Below are 26,847 nucleotides of genomic sequence, written 5' to 3'. Positions count from 1 at the left end.
AAAAATTCATTTGCTTATTGCAACAATAAACCACAGAAAATAAAGCACACTCCTCTGACAATAAAATTATAACGTTGCTGGTTATTTGCTCTTTTCAAAGAGTAATTTGGGCTTTGACTATGTGAAAACAGCTCACAAAGGCTTTTGCAAAGACTCCGCAATCTAATACTTCAGTATCATTTAGTCTAGTAGTTCTGTGGTGGGCTGTTCTGACAGTCTAGGGCAAAATAATAATAATAATAATAATAATAGTGCAAAATCATATAATAAAATGCATACCCAAGACAGAAAAATTACTTGTCACTATAGATGCTGGTCAAATTTAAACAGGATGTGTGAAAAGCATCAACAAAATTACACAACGTCCAAGAAAATACAACCCAGACAACATTAAATATTACAATAAACATGGTTTGAGCTGAAAACAATGTTTTACTGACTGTGTTATTCCAGATTTCATTTTTAGATTTTAGCTTTCCACTTTAAATTTAGTTTTAGTAATTTATTTATATTTATATTTATATTTATATTTATATTATTTATTTATATATTTTTATATTTTTTATTTATTCATTTTTTTTATTTATTTAATGTGGGTATTTGACAAATAGGCAGTAAAGATAGATTTTTCTGTAAAATACTTTTTTTTTAAGAAGAAGAAGAAATGCATATATTTATGTAGTGTAAAGTCTGATCTTTGAGAAAATATAGAGTTAATTCATTCATTCGTTTTTTTTTTTTTTTTTTTAACTGAACTGTACCACAAATTTGCCCTATGATGTGACGAAAAAATAAAAAATAATAACATGAGAGAAATTTATCGTCATTGTTAGACACTTATTTTCATATAGTGTTCTTTCTTTAATATGAAATCATAACTAACAATTTTTTTCTCGTGACTTGTTGGGCAATTTCAAGACAACTTTGCTGTTATCCGTTCAAAACTACTGAAAATTATATAATTTTAAGTTGAGTGATATTTGTGTCTCCCCTATTGCAATACTCAGCTGTTTTTTTTTTTGGTTTGTTTTTTTAAGATATTTTGAGATAAAAAAAAACAAACAAACAAAAAAAATCTGTGGTTCTTTTATGTGTGTCACACCATAGGACATTACGTCACACTAAAGGACAGAAATGGTAGCTCTTAAAGTATTTCTATTTACTTTTGAACATGTCAAAGGAGAAAGAAAGTTTAAGTTTGACACAAACAATATCAACATGTTTTTTAAACAAAACAAAATTTACATTAACAAAATTCAGTCTCACAGTCAATCAGTATATTACTGAAACACTTCTATAGCATTTATTGCATTTTATTGCATTTAAGAACAATGTTTTATCAGTTATCAAAAAATAATAAAAAGTTAAACAAATCTTATTTATTTAAAATGCTTCTTAAAGACACTTTGCCCTCTGGTGTGACACACCAAAGGACATTTTCTGTCACACCAAAGGACGTTTCAGCCTTTTTCTGTCAATTAATGACCTTGCTATTCCAAGCAAACCTGTCATTAGTGGTTAGCAAGACACATTTGCATAATTTTCCATGATTATGTAGTTTAACATGCAGTTTTTAATTAAAAAAATATATATATAATTTAGGGTTGTCACACCAAAGGACAACAAAACATAACACTTCTGTTAGAGGTTCCAAAAAAGTTCAATATTTGAACAATTCTGAGACAAAAATTGACGACATCAAACGTTTTTTCTGGAATTGGCGAATTTATAAATCAGGATATAGTGTTACATCAGAGGACATGGTTCCTACGCATTCAGAAATACATGGATAAAAAAGATTTCCATTTACTAAAATAGACACTTGTGCTTTTCTTTTTAATTTATAAAAGTTGTAATTTGTTGAACGATGCTTGAGACAGTCTCACCATAGAACAATTTTGAGATTTGGCTCAAAAAATAAATAAATAAATAAATAAATAGAATAACACTTTGTAGGACAAAGAAATATTACTGCATACTCCAATTACTGCATTTTAAATAACGACAATATTAATTATATTAATTTTTATCTTATTTTATCTTGTGGGAGAGTGAAAATGCCATGCCACACCAACAACCCATGTATTTTTTGTTGAGCGTAAATTTTTAATGGTAAACCTAACTCCAATTAAACAAGCAATAAATCTGTAAAATGACCCATAACGGCCCCAAACACTACATTTCCTAAGTGACAAGCAGCAAACCATGTGAAATCCCCATATTTATTTTCTCATCAGGTTGAAAACTCCCCTGTGAAACTCAATGTTCAACCCCCTCACACCTGCTTCAGACAGATGTTCAAAGTAAATCAAGTTTAACCTCTAAAACTTCTTGGCATCTTCAGTGAAAGATAAGAAACCACAGCAGCTGCAGTTCAATACGGCCGTCACTCCTCTTCAGAGTTTCACCTCTTTTTGTTCACACAGTTCAGTTACTCACAGAAGTCACACATGAAAGATTCAGAGACAACTGCGTTTACATGAACTGAACAACTAGTTGTAAATGCATCGACGTCACTCTCTTTAGGACTCTGACAGCTAAACAGATGCACATCTGCTGCTATTTATACTAAAAATATGCAATGTAGCATTCCATCACTTGCTCACCAATGGATCCTCTGCTGTGAATGGGTGCCGTCAGAATGAGAGTCCAAACAGCTGATAAAAACATCACAATAATCCACAAGTAATCCACATCACTCCAGTACATCAATTAACATCTTGAAAAGACAAAAGCTGCATGTTTGTAAGAAACAAATCCATCGGCAAGCCGTCAAAATAAGTCTGGTTTAACTTGAAGACATATTACTATTGTTTAGAACGTACGCATGTATGTACGACTACTACTATTATTATTATTATTATTATTATTATTATTATTATTATTACTAAAATTGTTAAAACTTTATATTATTAAGAAATAATCACACAATATTTGTCATGTTTTAATTTTAATAGTAACTTCGTTTGCCAAAATATTAAGTTTGTTTGATTTAGATTTGATTAAAAGAATTTAAATTCATATTTTATGCCCTCATTTGCACTCATATTGTTAAAATATTGTAAAAACTTAATTAAGTTGTTTTTATGCATTCAAATAATTAGATTTTATAGGGCCCTAAACATGTAATTTTTGTTAAACGTTTAATAAATTGATGTTAAATTGTATAAATTTCATAATTTAAATTAATTAGACTTGCTTTTGATTATTAAAATGTAATTTAAAAAAAAAACAAAAAAAAAACAATACAGAAAAATTTAAACAGGAAAAAATTGAATTTTGGAAAAAATAAATAAATAAATAAAATGGATTTCATAGGGCCCTACATTAAGACATTTTTAACTTCAAACCATTGCTTCTGACTAAAATCCATCTAATTTTTCTTCCACCAGTGAAAAAGTGGTCTCGTCTGAATCAGAGGAGTAATATGCACAGATCAAGCACCATTTACAAGCTAAAACAGTCCAAATATGTGGGTGAATTTTGATGTGAGACAACAGGAGAGCGACTTTATCACTGAAGGACGTGTTATTATGGACTAGCCAGTAGCAATCGTTTGAAGTTAACATCTTAATAGTGGATTTGTTTCTTACAAACACACACCTTTTGGCTTCACAAGATGTTAATTGATGGACTGGATTGGTGTGGATTACTTATGGATTGTGATGTTTTTATCAGCTGTTTGGACTCTCATTCTGACAGCACCCATCCATTGCTAAGCAAGTGATGGAATGCTACATTTCTCCAAATCTGATGAAGAAACAAACTCATCTACATCTTGGATGGCCTGAGAGTGAGTACATTTTGCACATTTTTATTTTTTGGGTAAACTATTCCCTTAGAAAATAACTCGAAAATAACTTGTTTATTTTACAACTTTGTCCTTCTCTAACATAATTTTGAAGCGCACGAGGTGCAACGCATCTATTGCAATGCTTGTATCTTTTTTACAAAGCGCATCTTCTGTCAACAGCTCAGTGATGTATTCCAGTAAAGCATGCACGGCTGCTGTTTAAATGCTAAGGAACAAATTGCCTTGTTAAAGTAATCATAAATCATCAACACCATCAAACACACTGGCACTGCCCTTGGCCAACACTCATTCATCTCTAAAGAGCAGAGAGCGCTGCCAAGAGCGCTGCGTGCTTGTTACACCGTGAAGGATTCATCACATTATACTGCCACTTTAACGCAAATGACTGCAAACGTTAAGATGCACAGTAAAAAAATACAGCCCTTTAAAAACAAATTATGAATAGCATCAGCTTGTCTATTGGTTGATGTAAAATCAACAGGAAAAACAGTCTCTGTAAGCTATTTCATGCCCTAGATGCACAACAGTATTATGCAAAAGACATTTTCTAGTAACAACATGAGAGAAAATTCCCAGGGCATCTATCGCCAATTCTAGTCTGAAGTAATTTATTCAGAAAGATGCGATCTGATTGGACAGCTAGTTTGCAGCTCTGTTGTCACCTGCGGCCTCACTCTCAAGCAATTGAGAAAACAGGATTATTCTTAGCGGCAATCAAATGCTTGTATGACAATTAAATTATGAATCCAACAGCCGCAAAGAGATCAATTTTTAAACTAATGTTAATAAATGCATTTCATTTATTCACTCATAAATATACCACAAACCATGCATGTTTAATATGATCTTTTTCCTGAAGAAAAAAAAAATAAAAAATAGCACTTTGCATTTAATGCATAAAGAACAATATACATCACTTTAGCATCAAACAATAAATTATGTAGCATGTCAAAAAAAAAGACAATATAATAAAAAACTGCTTTTTTGGACTTTTGATGATTTTTAAACAATGTTTGATTTTTTTGTTATTATTTGTTTGTTTTAAATAAAATATATACATTTTTAGTCTTTTGATGATACTCTATATCTTCATATTTGAAATGGTAAAATTCGCCCCCCAGAATTTACACACACAGATACACACATATTTATTTATTTTTATATATATACATATACATATACATACATATACATATACATGCATATACATTATATGCATATATATATATATATATATATATATATATATATATTTATTATCTAATCATAATTATAAATATACAAGGATGTAAATATATATTTTCTTTTTCATGAAATATAAAAAAAAGCACTTTGCATTCATTACATATAGACCAATACACATTTTTTTTACTCTTTAACATAAAAAAATAAATAAATAAATAAATAAATAAATTTTAGAAATATATTATCATTTAGCTTGGGGAAAAAAGGACAATACAGCTACAATAATAATAATAATAATAATAAAAATAAATCAATTTTTGGTCTTATAAGCTTCCAAATATATCTTAATATCTACAAATGTTTAAAACTTTAAATTGTTCTAGATTTGTTTTCTCAAACAAACCATGTAGGAGAACTATCATGTAAATATATGCATTTCAATGACTAAGTATCTTAATTTTGATGATAGTCTAGTTCTTGTGGGGGAAAAAATTACAAATTAATTTATCAAATCATAAATATTCCGCAATCTGTGCATGCTTAACAGAACCTTTTTTCCCCCCAAAGAACAACACAACAAAAAATGCACTCAATTTTCACACAATGACAAGCCGCAGTACGACACAATGTGCATTCTGGTGCAGGAAGACACAGCGCGCATGACAATGAGGCCGCTAATGAAAATCAACCATCAACCTGCGATACATGCACATTACACCAGAGCCTAGATGTTATTCAGCTCGCAGCACGGCTGTTTCTGTTCATCGATTTTCCATTCTGAACATGGAATATGGATGTCAGAGGAATTAGAGCTAATATTTGTATGATTACAAACCTGAAACAGTCACGTAACCATCATGTCACTAAACTCATCTGTTCAGATGTAAAAATCACCATTAGAATTTCACAGCAAATACAATGAATTCAAATGCACAACATGCTTAATCTCTCCTTCACCCAGCAGCAGAAAACGTGCTCTGTGCTTGAGCAGTGAATGCTGGGTAATTACTTCACTCCATAAAGGAGCCTTTAAATCATTAAATGTAATCCATTAAAAATCTTGTTTAATGATCGGGATAGTTTAGTCCATTAATTATGCTAATTGTTAAACAAGACAGGGTAAACAGGAGCTGCAAAACAATTCCCTTTTTCCTTTTTAAATTCAACAGCACATTGTTTACCGTACTGGCTTTCATGCAAATACAAAAGGCATAATTGTGCAGTTAATTGTGAGTTAAAGATTAACACGCCTTTAATGAGAGTAACCTTGTGCATAATATAATTCTGTCGCATTTAATGCATAAAGAGCAATAAATGTTGCTTTACTCTAAATCATGTATATATATATATATATATATATTTTTTTTTTTTTTTTTTTTTTTAAACTTTATTGCCCTTTTTAAAGCAATATATAAAAGCTATTTTCTCCTTTTTCCATGATTTAGAGTAAAGCAACATTTATTGCTCTTTATGCATTAAATGCGACAGAATTACATTATGCACAAGGTTACTATGTGTGTGTGTATATATATATATTTGGTCCTTTGCTGATTTTGATTTTAATATTTATGAAAAGACCAAACATCTTAGAATTTGTGAATTTGCTTTTAAGTGGTTCACATTTTTTTCCAAATTAGAAGAACTACCATTTATATTTAAAAATAAAGAAATAAATAATTTATTCTATATATTAAATATTTATAAATTTGCTCTAAATTTGTGTTCATTAAGCAACAAACAGCTTGGAAATAAAGATTATTTTAAATAGATTTTAACACATTAATAAAACAAAAATCAAACAACATTTAGACATTACACACAAAGAACTATTATTTATATAAATCAAAATGATTAAATATTACTATTTAAAAAGAGAAAAAAAAAGAAGAAAAAAAATCTGGTTCAATCAAACTTTTCAGTTTTATGTACCAAAATATAATAAAATAATGCAACAGTATGTAACTATTTTTTTTTTTAATTAAACATTTTAATTTAAAGAAAATCTGAGACTTTTGTGAACATTGTCATGGCACAAACGATTAACTGAAACAAAATTTAAATATTTACTTACTTGTTGGTGTTAGCTTTTAGAATTTGGTCTTAATATTTACAAATTTGCTCTGAAATGGCTCAAAATTTCCCCAAATTAGAATGTTTATGTAAATCAAAATATGTATTTATTTATTTATTTATAAATGGTAAATATTACCATTTTTTGTGTTCATTAAGTAACAAGTTTGGAAATAAAGATTATTTTAAAGATGAAATTTTGAAGATGAAAATTTAATTTTATTTACGTTTTATGCACCAAAATATGCAACAACATAATACAACAGTATGTAACTATCTATATCTATATCTATTTATTACATTTATTACATTTTTTAATACATTTTAATAAAAACAAAATCTGAAACTGATAACACTAGAAAAACTTTTATTTAAATAAAACAAAATGACTAAATATCACTATTTCTTGGATTCATTATGACAAACAATGTTGAATTCATGCCTTGATTATTTTATCAAGATTTTTCATTTCTCTTAAACATATACATTAATTTGTATTATATATATATATATATATATATATATATATATATATATATATATATATATATATATATATATATATATATATATATATATTTTTTTTTTTTTTTTTTTTTTTTTTTTTTTTTTTTTAACCTAATCGACTTCTGTGAACACTGAGTCATGACATAAACGAATCAGTTTAAAATCGAATCACTAAAACAGTTTAAATCAGAGACACTTCTAAAACATCTGTCTAATCACACATATAGTTACAAATAGAAATAAAAACTAGCTGAATAATATATATTATGAATATTCAATAACCACATAAGAACCAAATATTTGTCTTTTAAATTTAATCTACTTCCACTACTGACAAAACTCAATCAAGTCAAATAATCAATTCTGTTCTTAAACAGAGACACGACCAGTGTTCACAATCACCGCCTGTCCTAAAACTGCATAATCGGATCCTCTTCCACATCCCTGGTAAACAAAGAGAGACTGCTAATTGATCAAGTAGTCGAGCTGGATTCCCCCGAGCGAGGAAGGTCATCCGTACTCACTCGCTGACGGGGGGAGAAACGGCGCCGTTACTCCCTCGCTGCCATTTTTCTTCACTGACAAAGACTCCATCTGCCACCGAGCCATTTGGAGCCTGCGAGTCAGAATATCAATGATTTCCAACCATTCTGCAAGTCTGCTTTCACCTTGGCGTCACCTCTGCGAACAACGAGAAGAGCTGACGGCACAGATATTCGCTCTCTCAGCACCGCGGGCCGCCGCCGGCACCGCTCTCATCCCGCTAAGTGCCGTTTATGCGGCTACAAGGAGGAGAGCGGATATTACTGGAGCCATTTTAGACTCATATCCCTACAGCAGGCAGAATTTTCCAGCGGATACTTGAGTCAGTTTTACAGGGCAAAGAAAACAAGGTTGAAGCTACTTACATTTACTTAATGCTACTTAAATCAGTTCCTGCAGCTGCTTGTATCAAATTTCCATGATCTTTTCAGATTAGAGTTTATTGCACTGTGAAACACTGTTTTTTGGTCTGAAAACTATATGGTCTTTTGAACGAATTTATGAATTTGCTCTTATTTTTTCAATTATATAAATCAAAAATCTTGTTTTCCTGTTCATTAAACACTAAACAGTGTGGAAAACATGCCTTGATTATTTTAACTAGATTTATAATATATTAAAATATTTATTCATTAATATTGTTTATTAATAAATATTTATTTCGTTTATATTAATTGATAATGTTATTAATAGATTTTAGTAAACATCTTCAATGCAATATCAATTTTCTCTTCAGTTATATGCACCATAATATGTAATTATAACTATGCATTTTTACTACAACATTTTAATATTTATTTATAAATATATTTTAATAATAAATATGTATTTTTTTATACTAATTAAAACATTTTATTAATATATTTTAGTTCCTACATTTAACATTTTATTGAAACTAGGGCTCGTTTGATTAAAAAAAAAAAGAATAATTCAATAAAGTTCAATAATTATTTTCAGTTATATGCACCATAACATGTAATATAATAATATAATAGTATTTAAGTATATATTTTTACTAAACATTTTAACATTTATTTAAAAATGTATTTTACTAATAAATATTTATTGATTTTGATACTGATGAATTAATCTTATTATTATATTTTTTCTTCTTACATTTAACATTTAATTGAAATTAGGGCTCTTTTGATTATTATTATTATTATTATTATTATTAATAATAATAATAATAATAATAATAATAATAATAATAATAATAATAATAATAATAATAATAATAAAAATTCAATATTAAGTTCAATAATCATTTTTAGTTATATGCACAATAAAATGTAATATAATAATATAATAGCATTAACTATATTTAACTACATTTATTTATAAATGTATTTTACTAACAAATATGTATTTATTTTTATATTGACTATATTTAATACAACATTTTAATATTTATTTATAAATATATTTTTCATATTTTTCTTCTTACATCATTAAAATTAGGGCACCTTTGATTGAAAAAATAAATACACATTCAATATTAAGTTCAATCATCATTTTCAGTTACATGCACCATAATATGTAAAATAATAAAATAACAGTATTTAACTATATATTTTTTTATTACAATATTTTACTAATAAATATTTTTTTATATTAATAATTGTATTTTTATATTTTTCTTCTTACATTTAAAATTGAAATTTCATTAAAATTGAAAAAAAAAAAAAAATTATAAAATTCAATATAAAGTTCAATAGTTATTCTTAATTATATACGCCATAATATGTACCCTAATAATATAATCATATGCAACTATACATTTTAACTACAGCATTTTAATATCTATTTACAACTATATTTTATTAATAAATATTTATTTATTTTTTATATTAGTTTATCAATTTTATTACTATATTGTATATTTAACATTGCATTGAAATTAGGGCTCCTTTGATAAAAAAAAAAATTTCAATCATTGTTTTCAGTTCTATGCACCATAATAATATATTTATATATAAGTGTATATATAAGTGTATATATATATATATATATATATATACACACACACACACACACTTATTTATTTATAAATTATTCATTAATAATTCATTAATTTTAATGCATTTAAAAGTAACAGAAAAAACATTTAACATTATTTTTACTGTATTTATGTAAATAAGAAAACTTATGATTTCTGTGAACACTGAGTTCAAATCGATTCACTTTGGTCAACTCTAATGCAGTTTTTAGACACTAAAATATCTGTCTGAACATTTTGAAACTGTCCATAAAACAAAACAAAACAAAACAAACAAACAAAAAAAAACAACAAAAAAAAAAACCGCACTTTGAAACACTGTCTGTATCTTTCAGAGCTCAAAACTTGTTTCCCAATAAAAAAACAAAAGCAAAATGAAAGATGACGAAAGGACCAGAGGAGGCTGTAAACCTGCATGTGAACCCATCACTCCACGGAGCCTCAGATGGACAGGTTTGTACGACAGATCATCCCTATCCGTGTGTTTGTGATGGTACTTAAGGAGGCCGACCTCACCTGACCCGCTGTAGGTTTATCCCAGCTGAGCCCCACAGATACCACACGCTCGCCTCTAATGAATCGCCACTTCACCGCCGCCATTTCAGCACCACAAAACACACTGATTAGTGGCGGGATTGATTTTTCCAAAGATGGATCTCATAACGTTCTGCTGTGACCTCAGGCCACAATCATCTCAGCGGTGCTTGAGAAAAACATCACGAAACGCCTCTGTCTGTTTTCATCCTCCTCCCTGAACACATCCAGTGCAAATACAGACAGAAACAAATCACACTGAAAACCCAGCCGTCCCTTGTCTTTTGCATATCATTCACTTATTGTTTATGTTGTTATTTGTAACCAAAACTAAGACTATTCAAAACTGTTTTGTAACTTAAATGGAAACTTTGTTTAGAAACGTTTAAAAAGTTTAAGTTCAAAGATGATTAAAATTAAATTAAATTTTAATTAAAGATAAAATATATTATATATTATATGACTTCTGTGAACATATATATAAAAGAAAGGCAAATAGTACATAAAATTGCTTAAAAAAAAAAAAAAAAAAAAAAACTGATGGCATTTCTGAAACAATAAAATAAAATATAATCTTACTTTAAATAAAATAAACATTAAATGAAAAAATTATCGTAAAAAAAAATTTCTTCAACATATTTTAGCTAGTTGCCAAAGCAACATTTCTCATTTTCCTTTAGTTTAGGTTGAAGTGCTAAAATGATTAAAATACTAAATGAATAAATAAATAATAAAACTAAAAACTATAATAGTATTCAGTGACACTAAATTAACTGGTTTAATAAAAGTAAATACTGCCAACACATTAGTTTTTCAAAACTCAATATTTACCAAAAAAAAAAAAACAAAACAAAAAAAAGGCACTCTGTAATAAATTAGTTGACAAGTTGATATAATTTTCCAATTTTTTTTATTATTTTCTACCAAGAAATAAGCATTGTATTCATAAAGCGTTTGGTTGGTTCAGCGGGGTTGAGGAAACTTCAAGGAATTTGTAATAATTCATGAAAGTATAAATAAATAAATAAATAAATAAATAAATAAATAATAAAAAATTTAAAAAATTAAATTAAAAAAAAAAAAAAAAAAAAAACTATTTTTTTTAATGTAAACTTATTTCAGCTAGTTGCTAAAGCAACATTTCTCATTTTCCTGTAGTTTAGGTTAAAAACAAAAACAAACAGACAAAAAAAAACAACAACAACAACAACAACACAGCCATATTTAAAATAAATAAATGAATTTAAAAAAAAAGACCTTTTTTAACTAAAACTTAAGCAATTCATTAAGTTATTAATAAATAAATAAATTAATAAATAATTTTTAAATAAAAGCATTTAAAAAAAAACGTAAAATTTAATTTTATTTGGTCATCTGCATGTCATGTGACCTTCAACCGAGAACCGCAAAAACGGCAGCATGTTGTTCAAATATCAGGGGACTTCAAGCAAATATTTTCATCTCAGCTCTACATGATTGGACGTGACATCATTATGCCTTAGAAGATGGTCTGAAAGCAGTTTCAAGTTAAGTCATCGACTGCCGTTGGTTTCAGACACAACCATGAGAGGCATCGACCTCTGAAGCTGAAGCATTGAGCTCAAACATGACTGTATGTGCGGCCACCCGCCGGCTTCGACCTTATAGATGCATTGAAGTCTCTCTGATGAGCGTGTCATTACAGCTCAACACATTCCTGACCTAATGAGCCGTCTCCTCTGATCGCATCACAGCGATCTGTCACTCGCAAAGACACCGATGAAGGACAACCCACAACCCACATATGCAATCATGAACATGACATCCCTTCAGCATCACAACAGGGTTTATTCTGCCGTAATGATCGGCTGATTGCATTTTGGAGTTCAAAATGGGTTCAGGATTACATACGCACAATGATGCAATTAATGATAACGGAGATCTCAATGACGATAAGCTCTCACATTTTTTCTCAATATGGATTTATCTAAGAACAGAAATAAACCGTCAGTGCATGTGGTTAATAAGTCTGAATGTTCTGCATGTCTCTGTGCATGGCACGGTTTCATCTTGAACACATGAACTTTATTCCCAGAGCTGCTTTGAAAGTCCCTTTGCAAGCTTTACACCATTTTATTTGAGAAAAACTGTCAAATACACACTAAAAACTCAAAGGTCATCATGACAACCCACCAAAATAAAATTTCAGTTTAACTTGAACTTGTAACAGAAATATATTAGTCACGATTTTACTGTAAATTAATAAATCAACTGTAATTATTTATAATAATTTATATTATTTTTACAGAAAAAAACTGTTTCTGTAAATTGATTGTAATGTTTTGATTTGATTACATTTTAAAAGGTTTATTACATTGAAAAAAAGATGTATTAATTAATTTCATTAGACATAATTTCAAAGTAATAATGATAATTATAATAAATATAATAAAGACTATATTACAAACCAAAATATGTTTCATCCATGTCTTAATATATATCTCTGTTATGTAGCATCTTATCTGACAAAAAATAAGAATGCAATGATTTTACTGTAAACTGATCGCAATATTTTGATTTGATTACATTTTAAAATATTTATTAAATTTAATTGTTTTTTTTATTTAATTAGACAATTTTATTCATAAAGTTGCATTAAATCATCTCAAAGTAATAATAATAATAATAATAATAATAATAATAATAATAATAATAATAATAATAATAATAAAGGCTACATTACAAACCAAAATATTATTCATCTATGTCTTAATATATATCTGTGTTATGTAGCATCTTATCTGACAAAAAATAAGAATGCAATGATTTTACTGTAAACTGATTGTAATATTTTGATTTGATTACATTTTAAAATATTTATTAAATTTAGAAAAGATTTATTATTTAACTTCATTAGACATCATTTTGATGATAAAGGTGCACTAAATCATAAAACACAGAATCCAGAAAAAAATAAGATGAAAAACACAGAATTACAGGGGGGAAAAAAAATTGGATTTATGAGGCTCTGAATTAAAGCTACTATAAACAAAAGTTATATTTACATCTAAAACATTCAAAGTCTAACAAACACATGGAAAGCATTTCCTTCCCCATTAATGGTAATTTAATATCATGATAATCAACATCACGATACGGAAAAAAAAAAAAAAAAATAATAATAATAATAATAATAATAATAATAATAATAATAATAATAATATATATATATATATATATATATATATATATATAAATATATAAATATATATATATATATATATATATAAATATATATATATATATATATATATATATATATATATATATATATATATATATATATATATATATATATATATATATATATATATATATATATATATATATATATATATAAATATATATATATATATATATATATATATATATATATATAAATAAATTTGAATGTAATATAATATAATATAATATAATATAATATTTTTAAAATATTAATATTTCTGGCCATAACGCTTAGCCCTAACTATAACCATAAAGTTTTGAAAAATTACTAACTTTTTTTAAAGCCCCAATGCTTCCACAAAGTGGAAAACACAGATGGAATCATAGAATCCAGTTATAAAAACAGAATTTACTCTATAACTTAGAACAAAATTTGACACATTCTGGAATCATTAAATAAAAAGTAGGGATGCACAATAAATCAAATCACATGTGAATTACAGCATGTGAGGTTTCACTTACTGTAAATGACAGCCTCTTCTTTAGCTCTGTGACATCACTGTGACATCATCGCTCCAGAACCTGGAATAAAACACATGAGGAACAATTACTTTAACAGATAAAAATCATTACTGCTCTTTTAAAGGTGAAGCCTGTTATTTTTCAAATTGGCTAAAAAGACAAATGTGTGTTTTTCGCTGTGCATTTGTCTCTCATGCGCTAAAAGTCAGAAGGCTTGTACAACATTCTCCTCATCCTCTGGTCAGTCTGCCAGTTACTTGTCATATTAAATATTACCATATGGGTGTGTTTCGTGGAAGTGTTAAAGGAAATGAAGCCACATGTATTTTAATATCTGCCATTAATCTTTCTGTCACACACACACCATTCATTTACATCTCAAAACTTCAAAGAGCAAGTCACAAGGTACTAAAATAAACCGTATTCAGAGAATCAATGCTTCTTAAAAGGAATAGTTCAAACCAAAAATCCCAGACATCTACAAAAACATTGCCATCAGACGATTAAATTGATGTTAATAATAGTCAATAAGGTTTCAAAAATGTGCTGAGAGGAAAAGGTGCAAATTAACTGCAAAAGACGATGAAGCAATAGCAAAGACACCAAAGACCCTTGACTTTCTAGTGTCAACATCTTCATGAACTGAAACCTACCGGGAATCTCCAGAAGTTCAAGGTGTCGGGCTTTTAGAGACCTTTCTTAAGAAAGAAAGACTAAACACAACCTCCATTCCACAAGATGAAGAGTGAGGACAGAGCCAAGAAATACCTGAAGATTTTTTAAAGATTGACTAGCTGAGTAAGCTGGACCTTCTCAGGTTGCAGATGGACTGAAAATCTGCCCGCTTCTAGAAAACACATTCTTCAAACAGCGGTACAACAAACCAACAGCATTTAAGAAGATCAAGATCTTTATGCAGTGCAATAAATCACCTGTTTACAAGTCAGCTGCGGTATGGCTAACCAGAAAAGGCTTCAAAGAAACACCCGCCTGAAGGACTATAATCTTGAAAGCAAAAATTAATAAATAAATGTATTTATTTAAAATATACTATAACATCAAAAATCAAATATACAAATATCACATATACACATATAAAATCTATAATATTTTAAAATAAAAGTGTAGTTTAAATGCAGCTTCAAAAGGCTCTAAACAATCCCAGCCGAGGAACAAGGGTCTTATCTAGCGAAACGATCAGTCTTTTTTTTTTCCCTCACTTTTTAAGCACAAAAGCTCGTGTAGCACAGGCTCTGGAATGCACGTTCTTGAATGATTCGTTCATTTTGAACGGATCTTTAATGTGACTCAGAAAGAATGAGTCGTCTTGGGGAGTGATTTGTTCAGTCACGCATGTACAACAGCCTATTAGGTTCTGTACTGGAATTAGTTCACCTGTTTAGAGTCTTCAGGTTTTTTCTAGTCGTTCGTTCATCTTATGGGGCTGTCACGTGATGAACGAACGACTTAAACCCGAAAACTTGTCAGATAAGAGGTGAGGTGAGCTAATCATAGACTAAAGACCCAGGTAAACAGTGAATGAATCTTTTCTGTTTCTTATAGCATTATAGTTTTGTCTTGTTTGTAGTGTGATCAACGTTTGTGTAAGCAGTAGGTGTGTTAGGGAAATAACACGTAACATTTTAATTATATTTTGCTAAAAAGAAAAAAAGATTAGTTCATTTTGCTGAACGAGACTCAAAGGTTCGAGTCGGTAAAATGATCTGAACTTCCCATTACTACTACGAATCACGTCTAAGTTCATCGTCTGTGTACTCCGGCTCAAAAAGGTAGAGAATGACGAAAAACTCCATCTTATTTTCTCCTACAACTTCATAATCTTCCGACATTGTTGTAGCTTTTTGTTTGTAAACAGAGTTTGACTTACTTGCACTTTCTTTGTCTTTGCGCATTCGCTTTGTAAACACTGGGTCTGTAGTTTTGCGTGACCTTTCGACGTGATTTAATAGTACGTAGCGTCGTGAACCCACATCCCAGAGCCTGAGCTACACAAGCTTTTGTGCTTAACCCTCTGGGGTCGAAAAATGCGCCGGCGCGGTTTGTGGCCGTTTTTTCTGATAATGCCAAAAAGAACTTTAATTTCTCCGTCATTTTTGATCATACAGATAAGAGCAATACATCAATAGAATCTGTAAGGAATTCACTTTTATTTGTGTACACTCATAATAACAACAGTCTATGACTACAAAATCATACTATATGTATACATTACAGATGCTCCTGATATTAACATGCTTACAGATGTTTTTTTTTTGTTTTTTCTAGTGATCTGATTCCTGCACCACAGATGAATGCCACATGAATGCCACATGAAGAATGCTGTACCAACATCAGATGTGCAACTACATTTTTTTTATTGTAAAACAATTTCCTGGACTACTGATGATGAGTTTTGTTTCTTAAATCCAGGGAAAAAAGCAGCAAACACTTAAATATCAGGTATAATTTACTTGTTTCACTTGTTGATCAGAATTCAGAAAACAGTTTTCAGGAATGACACAAAGTTTCTTCACGTCTCTATGGTTAGATCAGTGTAGTCAATAATGTGCTTTTGACCTTCATTATGTATGTTTTGATGATACAGTGTTGTAAATAAAATAAAAATAGTCTAAAACTCCATTCTCTGAATCTCTCATTGTTTCTACCTGACAGTCACGGTCTCATTGATGGGCCATTAGAGGAGGGTCTTTTGTCTCTCAGGTGTGAATCACTAAATATTCATGGTCGTTTTCACTCCCTCGCATATTCCCTTTCAGTCACAAAACATGTTTTAGAAAATTTAAGTCAATATATTGTTTTCTGTAAAGGCGTGAATGAGATGATTTTCACATCTTTTTGTAGAAAAAAAACTCTAGACTACCACATCCAGTTCTCAAAGGTCTTGTGCACGAATGTTCTGAATGTGTTTCATGGTCTTATTTAGTAAAGATTTTAGTTTTTCACTAACCACGCATAAATGTTGTTTTCTCAAAAACACAAACATGTACATTAATGTTGCTTGCATATTATTGTAGCCCAATTTGTGCTGATTACAATGTAATCAGACTTTAGCCATTAATATGTTTTTAAGATACTGAAAAAAGCACAAATGTGAGGGCATGTCAAAACTTCTCCAGGGCCTCAAAACACCCTCAGACCCCAGAGGGTTAAAAAGTATAAATAACTTTTTATTTTCCGAAAAAAAAATGACTGATCGTTTCGCTAGATAAGACCCTTCTTCCTCGGCTGGGATTGTTTACAACCACATTTGGGATCATTTGAAGCTGCACTTAAGCTACATTTTGGAAGTTCAAAATCGGGGGCACAACTGAAGTCCATTATAATGAAGAAAAATCCTGAAATGTTTTCCTCAAAAACCATAATTTCTTTACGACTGAAGACAGAAAGACATAAAAATCTTGGATGACAAGGGGGTGAGTAAATTATTTGTAAATTGTTGTTTTGGAAGTGGAGTTCTCCTTTAAAAGTGATTTCCCAAGGGAATTTTGTTTTTACCTTTGTAGTGGCATTTTTCTAACTTTATTAAAAACGTATGTCATCTTTTATGTCAAATTTTTTTTAAATTATATTTTTTAAGCTTTTTTACATTTTTAATTAAAAAACAGAATAAGAACAAGTAGAATTAGAATATGTTACCAATCAAATGAAATCAGTATTAACAAAAGTAATTTGTACTACAAAGGTGGCATAGAAGAACACAAAAGTGGTTTTAGGTGTATTTTCATAAGTTTAATGAGGCTCAGAGGTGGCAGGAGTGCAATCAAATTCATAAATTCATTTTGAAATTAATGTTCTAAATATAAAATTTTGAATACAGAAATATTAAATGATTTAAATAACTGAAAAGATACTTTAAAAAAATTAAACTAAAACTGCCAGTAGGTGGCGGCAAGTCACTGATTTAATTACTGAATCATATCATTCAATTCGTTGGAATGGCTGATTCACTCAGGAATAAAGCAAGTGACTGTTTTTATGAATGTGAAATTGATTCAGTGACTCACATTTAAAAACGCACATTCATTCACAAACGAAACACCAATGTGTTTGAATAGAGATGTGCAGCGACTCAGCTGTGACTTGTTTCAGACTATTTTCAGGCAATAGTGTTAAAGTCAGACAATGTAAGTCACTTAATATTAACATCTTGTTTAACCGTTACATTAAATCAACATCTCATTTACAAACTCCCTTAAAAATCATTGAAAGCTGTCACTCGTCTTAGTTCACTGCGATCTCAAAAAGTTCCATTATAATCAACGAAGCTCTCTATACTGCACAATCAATCTCTTATTTACACTCTCTACACTTTGTTTATGAAATGATTAATGAGATGTGTCTATGATACATTACTCAACGAGGCAAAAACACGTAGAAACCTTTAAAGCGCAAACACAAATATGCTGATTGGGTCAGTCGCAGATGGTGCTCCTAAATATTTTTTCATAGTTGCACGCAGTAGTATTTTTTTTTGTCGCAAATGCGACTGAAATAGTAGCACTGTAGAGCCCTGTGGTTGCATGATAATTTGTATTCTTCGTTAAACTATACTTGTTTACTACTAAAGCACTCTTTTCTGAAAACTATTCTGAAATAGACATGCCACCTAAGTATTTGTTTGTAATGCATTGATGAATGTGCATTAAATGCATTAAGAAACTTGTCCTGTCAAACTTCACTAGATATAACCTTATTCTTTAACATCACAGGTCTGAATTTAATTTCATTTAGCTGCAGGCATGGAAACCCTCTCAAATTACTGACTACATAAAACACTCAGAAGGGAGACAGATAGATAGAGATAATGAAATTGGAGAAAGACAGACAGACTGAGATGAGCTTTACACGAAAATCACGTCATTCCGTATGGTCTCTCTCAACGCTGACATTTATGGAAATTACCGCCAGATGAACAAAACAGCTGAAGGGAAAAAACAATTTCTGCTGCCTGGGAAACTCACTTCGAGCAATATTAATCAATGCGAAAGCTAAAAATCCTCATTGTTGTCCTAAAAAAAGCATCTGATTTGCACATGAATTAGTGAGAAAGATCTGGGTTCTGATGGTTAAATGTTCTATAATGTACTAAAAAAAAACAAACAAACAAAAAACTGGCATACAAACATTGATAAAAATGTTCATAAAAGTAAAAATGAATAAATGTATAGAATTATTCTTCCATATTTTCATTTAGTGTGGAAATCATGCCTAAGCTAAGTTTAAGTTTGGGGAAAAATGTTTTAAAATTAGAAGTTTAAAATTGTAACAATTAAAATAAAAGTTAAAACAAATAAAAACACAGACATTTAAATTTGAATTAACTGTTGTGTATATGTATATATATATATATATATATGTGATACACACACACACTCTCGATATATACAAGTCGAGTATATATATATATATATTTTTTTTTTAATACATAAATCTGTGGAAATCATGCCTAAGCTTACTTAAAGTATTCTTAAGTAAAATAATAATTATTAAATAATAATAATAATAATAATAATAAAAAAAGTTACAACAAATAAACATTTTAAAACATTTAAATTTTAATAAAATTTTATATATATAAAATAAAAATTTAAAGTTTAGTGTGGTACTGTGGAAATCATGTCTTAGCTTAGTTTAACTATTAATAATTAAGATAACAATTAGTACATAATAATAATAATAATAATAATAATAATAATAATATTTTATTAATAATATTAATAAAATATTAATATTATTTTTTTAATGACAATAAACTAAAAATAAATAAATAAATAAATAACAACACATACACATAGTGGCATATAAGGGAAAGGGACATTTCCATCCTACAGAGCATTTCACTGGATAACAATCTAATTATGCCGCTGTGTCATGCATGACGAGCAATAAATATATTTCCCCACTATATAAAGCATGCAAATTTCAAATGCACAAACACAGCTGTTCATAAAGAGCTCATCACAAAGAAGCTCCACATTATGACAGGTCTTTCCTGCTTTTTCAAACTGCCGGAATGTGTGACAGAAGGACTCGGTTTCTTTTATGAAGGCCATGTTTTATCTGGTGCTGGAGGTCACTGCAAAGAAAAAAAAGCTCTTTCCACAAACTCTTTGAAGAGCAGAGTTAAAGACGCGTCTTGAGTTACAGATCGCCTCACTGCCATTGTTAATAGAGAAAGAGAAAGACACACTGTCTTCTCATGGGACAGGACTCATGATAATGATAGTAAAGAACGGCTATGTTTAAGAAAAGAGACTTTCCTGTTCATCCACACCCCGCCCGGCTTTAACTCCTACAGACGTGATGGATTATGAGATTATACGACTTCCTGGTGACACAGGAACAATATTACACTCAGACTTTCATTTCAAGACTTTGTTCAAGTTCTCCACCTTCATACCTGAATTGACCTGAAATTCAAGAACAACTAATCCAGCTGAGTTTTCACAGAGAAGATGAGGAAGGCAGTGCATAAAATAAACCCAACTGACCTGAGACGATCAAATATAATGTTAAGCACTCATTTTTACACAGTGACAATACCTGATAAAGTGTCTTGTCTGTTCTTCTGTTCACGTTGAGCTTTTAAAGCTTGATGTGACTGGTACCAGCAAAACACAGGCAACTATAAGAGGAGGTAATGCCTCCATAGCACTGTGACTGGCTGAAAAACCTTTAAAGGGGTCATCGGATGCCCATTTCCCACAAGTTGATATGATTCTTTAGGGTCTTAATGAAAAGTCTCTAATATACTTTAATTAAAAATTCTCAATGGTTGTGTAAAACACCCTTTTTACCTTGTCACCCTTTAAATGAGCTCTGCAAAAATCATCTCATTCTAAGGGGTTGTTCTATTAAATACAAATGAGCTCTGCTCACCCCGCCCCTCTCTTCTCTCTGTGGAATGATGACCTTGTTTACTTTAGCTGCTTCGGCATCGAAACAAGGAAAGTTACTGGACTGTGACAGCTGGTCTGAGGTAAGAGCTCATGTCAATCAACTATTGTGGGAGTGGCCTCTGTTGGTGTGACGGCACACCAACAGGCATCTGAGAATGGCTCGATTTGAAAAAGGGGATATTATTTTTACAGATTAATTAAAAACCACTGCATGGATTTGTATTATTATAGGTTAGATTTGTACATACACTGTCAACACACATTAATGTTCAAACAACATGAAAAAGTGAACTTAGCATCCGATGACTCCTGTAAAAGCCTGTCTGTGTGTATATTTAGTATCATGTTTCTAACCATTGTCATTTTTATTTGTTTTTTTTTTTTTGTGCTGGGCAACAATTAATCAAATCCAAAATGAAATTTGTGTGTACATAATATATGTGTGTGTTTATTATATAAATATAAATGCACACACACACACACACACACACACACACACGTACGTTATAATAACAATAATATGTTATGATTACATATTAAAATGTATATATTATATATATATATATATATATATATATATATATATATATATATATATACACACACACACACACACACACACACACACATACAGATATAGATAGATAGATAGATAGATAGATAGATAGATAGATAGATAGAAGCTTGAATGGGCCAACCCATTTTGGTGTCTGCATCAAATTAAATTTGCAAAAGCAGTCCCAAATTCTTTTTTTCCAGTTTTATTTTTTCTGGACTTTCTTTTTTTTCTTTTTTAAATGGTAAAAGAAAATTTTATTAATCAAAATGCAAGTCTAATTAATTAAAATAATGAAACTTATACAATTTAATATCAATTTATTAAAAGTTTAACAAAAGTTCCATGTTTAGGGCCCTATGAAATGTTTTATTTTTTCTCACCTTCTGTTTTGTTTTTTTGTTACCAAATTCTGTTAAAGCATGTCTAGTTATGTGAATGCAGCGGCAGCACGAATGCAGATTTGAATGTTCAAATCACACTGGTCGCACGCTGCACGGAAGAAAGGTTGAGGAATCAAACAGAATGAATCATTGTAACTTAGGAACAGAATCACGTTGGTATTTGAATCGTGTTTGTGATCTTTAACGATCTGTTAAATTTAAATGCTTTGTCATATTGGTGGTGACACATCTATTGCAACATGTTTAGCTTATCACAAATGTTATAGGCTACTTTGCTTTTACGACTTCTGACTGCAAGTGTAGCCATACACTAGCACTGACGGATGAAAAGAAAAAAAGATCTGCATATAGGAATCGATAGGCGGAATCGAAATTTTAATTTCACAAGAAGTATCTGATTCCTGACCTTAAGTATCCGATTCTGGAATCAGAATCGATTTTTGATACCCAACTCTACATAAAATATTAATTTAATTTATCTTTTCAATCTAATGAAAATTAAACAAACTTTATTTTTTGGCAAACAAAGTTAGTATTAAAATTAAAACATGAAAGAAATGGAAAACACTGATAAAATGTCAGTTAATTTGTATTTTAGGAGCTGCACTGTAATCCTTACCTTTTCATTTCATCAAATGATTCTAAATATGCCTGACCATGTATTGCTATACAAACTAGTGTTACACCGAATTACATTTTTGTCTGTAAATCACAGGGGGGGTTTTTTTGCTCCAAAAAAAAAAAAAAAAAAAGTCAATAATCAGGACAAATTACAATGTACAAAAATCTAAATTTAAAGCTGTATCAGCTTTTATTGTTTTCATGCTTTAAAATTGCCTTTTTTATATATGACCCATGAATTACTGCATAAACAACTCACACTCATCTCCACTTTCAGTCACATTGAAATAAACCCAGACTTTGGGGACTTTGCCCCCTAATTTTTCCATTTCCACCACACATCACTGGGCTTATCATTTTGTGAGGATATCCGTACTTCACACATTCCCCAGTCACACATGCTGAAATCTGGCGACCGCTCTGACATTTCTGGCAGATGAACTGAAGAAGCCGGTGGTTATGAGCAGTGCGTCATTCTTTACTTCCATCTGGATTAAAACTAATAATCAATTTTTGAGAGAAAACAGATGTGCAAAAATGTGTTATATGCCATTTTGCATTATTCTGTTCTACATCTTCCATTTTCTTACAAAATACAACTTTTTTCTTGCTTGTTATCACATAAGATAGCAAACTAATACATTCTGTCATCAGCTCCATCTATTTAAGTCACCACAGTTAGACATAATGTATGATTGTGTTATCATATTGCATATCATACGTGTATAAAAATCAAACATTTGTTTGATAAGGCCTTCACAATTTTTAATAACTATTAAATTTCAGATGCATTTAGATTTATTGTAGTTTCAGGTGTATTGTAGTTTTTATTCTTTTTTCTCATTCACACTGCAAAATAAGTCTTTCACATATTGATTTTTCTACAGTTGTTTTACCTGTATTTTGAGTTTTGCACTGCATTGCGTTGTGTCCTAGAGTTAAGTTAGGGAAAACGTCAGTAAAATTAATGGATAAAGTACAGGCAATAAATTACCAGTTCATTTTGTGTTTTTTTTTTTTTTTTTTTTAAGTTAAACATTTTTGTAATTTCGCATATTATTGTATTTTATTTTTTTAATTATTTACTTATTTAAGTATTATCTTTTGTTTTATTTTTTGAAACTGCCCATTGCTTTTTTCTACTCTGTGGTTTTTAAAATGATACATAAATAAAATTATACATAAATTGACTGAAAAATTTTTTTTAGTGATCATCTTTGATTAACTTCAGACTGGAAACATTTCCATTGTCAATAACTAATGGCAGGTAAAATTATAGGACGTGTGTTGTCTCATCCCTCAATATTCAGGGAGTTATAAATCAGACGACATGGACGTGACAACATGCTGCTGTAATCCACGGATAAAAACCTGTGTTTGTGTGTGGATAAGGTAAACAGCTCACCGAGATCTGCAGCGTAAAGTCAGTAATTACTGAGTAGAATAGATCCGCAGTGAGCAAGGGGTTATTAACAGGGCCGCAAGCTTTCAAAGAAAAAAAAAAAAAAAAAAAAAAAAAAAAAGAGAGCAGCACATTTCACACACAGGTCACCTTCACATGAATTTCCATAATGGGATGTTCACGCATGCAGCGATCTTATCTCTGCTGGTCTGTTCTGTTGGCCATTCCTTCCTAACGTTAATGGTCGTAAGATGTCAGTCTGATCTAATAATGTATTAAAAATTTATATTCTGTAAAAGAAAGTGTGAATATAATTACAGCCATACAAAATACTGAATCAAACTCACTTAGGATGCTTAGAATCAATTTCTGATATTTTTCTGTGCATTTTTCTGTGTGTGCAAAGTCGAATCGTAAATGCTTAAATCTGTCTCCATCTTTCTGACACTCGATTACAATATCAGACATGATTTATCATGTGCTGTATATCGCTGGGCAATTTCTAGCATTAACAATAGATTGCAATGATTTTTATATATGAGCTTTATATTTAGGTACATAGGTACATACTGCCGTTTATTGTCCTTTTATACCAGTTACAATCTAATACATGCGTATCCAGATAAATTAAAAGGCTAAAATATTCAAGATAAATATTTATCTTGAATATCAAGATTTCACTTAATTAGTCTTTATTAAGTCTTTACTATGTTACATAATATAATATAATATACTAATATATATAATAACATAACAATAACACACACACACACATACACACAACAACAATACATTTATAATAATAATTAGGGCTGTAACAATAATCGCACGATGTCGTGAGGCGCGTTTAGTCAATGAAGCCGGTACTTTGATTAGTAGTAAAGCTCCATCACGTGCGTTCAGCTGGAGCGGCAAGTAATACACAAGAGCCGTAAAGCACTGACAAGCTACGCCAAAATCGCGATTCGATTTTGCGCGCGATTTTGGCGTAGCTTGTCAGTGATGTACGGCTCTGTGTATTACTTGCCGCTCCAGCTGAACGCACGTGATGGAGCTTTACTACTAATCAAAGTACCGGCTTCATTGACTAAACGCGCCTCACAACATCGTGCAATTATCGTTACAGCCCTAATAATAATAATAATAATAATAATAATAAGAAAAATATATTATATATAATATATTATAATTAAGAGTGAAATGTCTTTAAAATATTCAGATATATTAATATATCCAGATATCTTAAAAGGCTGAAAAAAAAAAGAAAGTTATTTAACTTAAATATTTAATAATAACAACAACAACAACAACAACAACAACAACAACAATAATAATAATAATAATTTTATAAATAATAATAATAATAATAATAATAATAATAATAATAATGGTATTTTATATATTACAATATAAACTATATATTATAATTAAGAGTGAAATGTCTTCGCTGACATCCCAAACTGATGGCACATCAGCAGATATATTACTATAATATCAAGAAAACCTAAGCTGAAAAAATCAAGATAATTATTTAACCTAATTAAATCTATTATTATTATTATTATTATTATTATTATTATTATTATTATTATTATTATTATTATTATTACTACTACATTTACTTTACAGTGGAATATTGCAATATATTTATTTTATTTGTATTAATTTAGTTTTTTTTCTGATTTTCTATTTTTATTCAGTAAAAAAAGTACAACAATTATTATTATTATTATTATTATTATTATTATTATTATTATTATTATTATTATTATTATTATTATTATATGTATTATAATTATTATTTATTATATTTATTTTACATAGGAATGTTGCATTATATAATAATTTTGTATTAATTTATATTTATTTAGGATTTTTTAATACAGTAAAATAATAATAATAATAATAATAATTATTATAATTATAATAATAATAATTATGTCTTTTATATATTACAATATAAAGTATATTATAATTGAGAGTGAAATGTATTCACTGAAATCCCAATTTGAGGGCAAATTAAAATATTCAGCTATAATAATAATAATAATAATAATAATAATAATAATAATAATAATAAATACATTTAGTTATAACAACAACAACAAATGTATTTTATATATTACAATATAAATTACATATTATAATATATATATTCAGATAACCTAAAAGACTGGGAGAAAAAAAAAAAAAATAAATCAAGATAATTATTTAATTAAATAATAATATAGAACAATATAAAGTGTACTGTATATGACAATTAAGAGTGAATTATCTTCACTGAAATCACAATTATTTTTCTCACCAGGCATTATTGCAACTGAGCCTATGACAAACAGTGCAAAGCAGTAATCAAGTTGATAAAAGCACTGGCATTTTAACATGAGCTCTTAACACCACAGGAAGCCTTGGTCCCTCCCTGAGTAAAGGACATGTGACATCCATTTACAGCAGATACTTAAGTGACAGACAGATGGAGAGAAAGAGAGAAGGAAAAAATAAGTGTGAGAGAGGGAGACGGTCATTGACCATGTTTGTAATGTGTCATGCTCAGTGGTGAAACACT

General features: G+C 29.4%; 1 protein-coding gene across 1 annotated transcript in view; it reads right to left on the bottom strand.

Moving 5' to 3' along the window:
- Window positions 1-26,847, bottom strand: part of LOC127171273 (bromodomain adjacent to zinc finger domain protein 2B-like) — a 59,269-nt gene that overhangs the window by 24,140 nt on the left and 8,282 nt on the right. Inside the window, exon 2 of the mRNA XM_051119821.1 lies at window positions 14,379-14,438. The gene's annotated coding sequence lies outside the window, so the exon portion shown is untranslated. The remainder of the gene's footprint in view (window positions 1-14,378; window positions 14,439-26,847) is intronic.

Source organism: Labeo rohita, chromosome 9 (genome assembly GCF_022985175.1).
Source record: "Labeo rohita strain BAU-BD-2019 chromosome 9, IGBB_LRoh.1.0, whole genome shotgun sequence".
Classification (NCBI taxonomy): domain Eukaryota; kingdom Metazoa; phylum Chordata; class Actinopteri; order Cypriniformes; family Cyprinidae; genus Labeo; species Labeo rohita.
The sequence above is the reverse complement of the archived record's forward strand: the minus strand, read 5'-3'. Positions and strand labels throughout refer to the sequence as shown.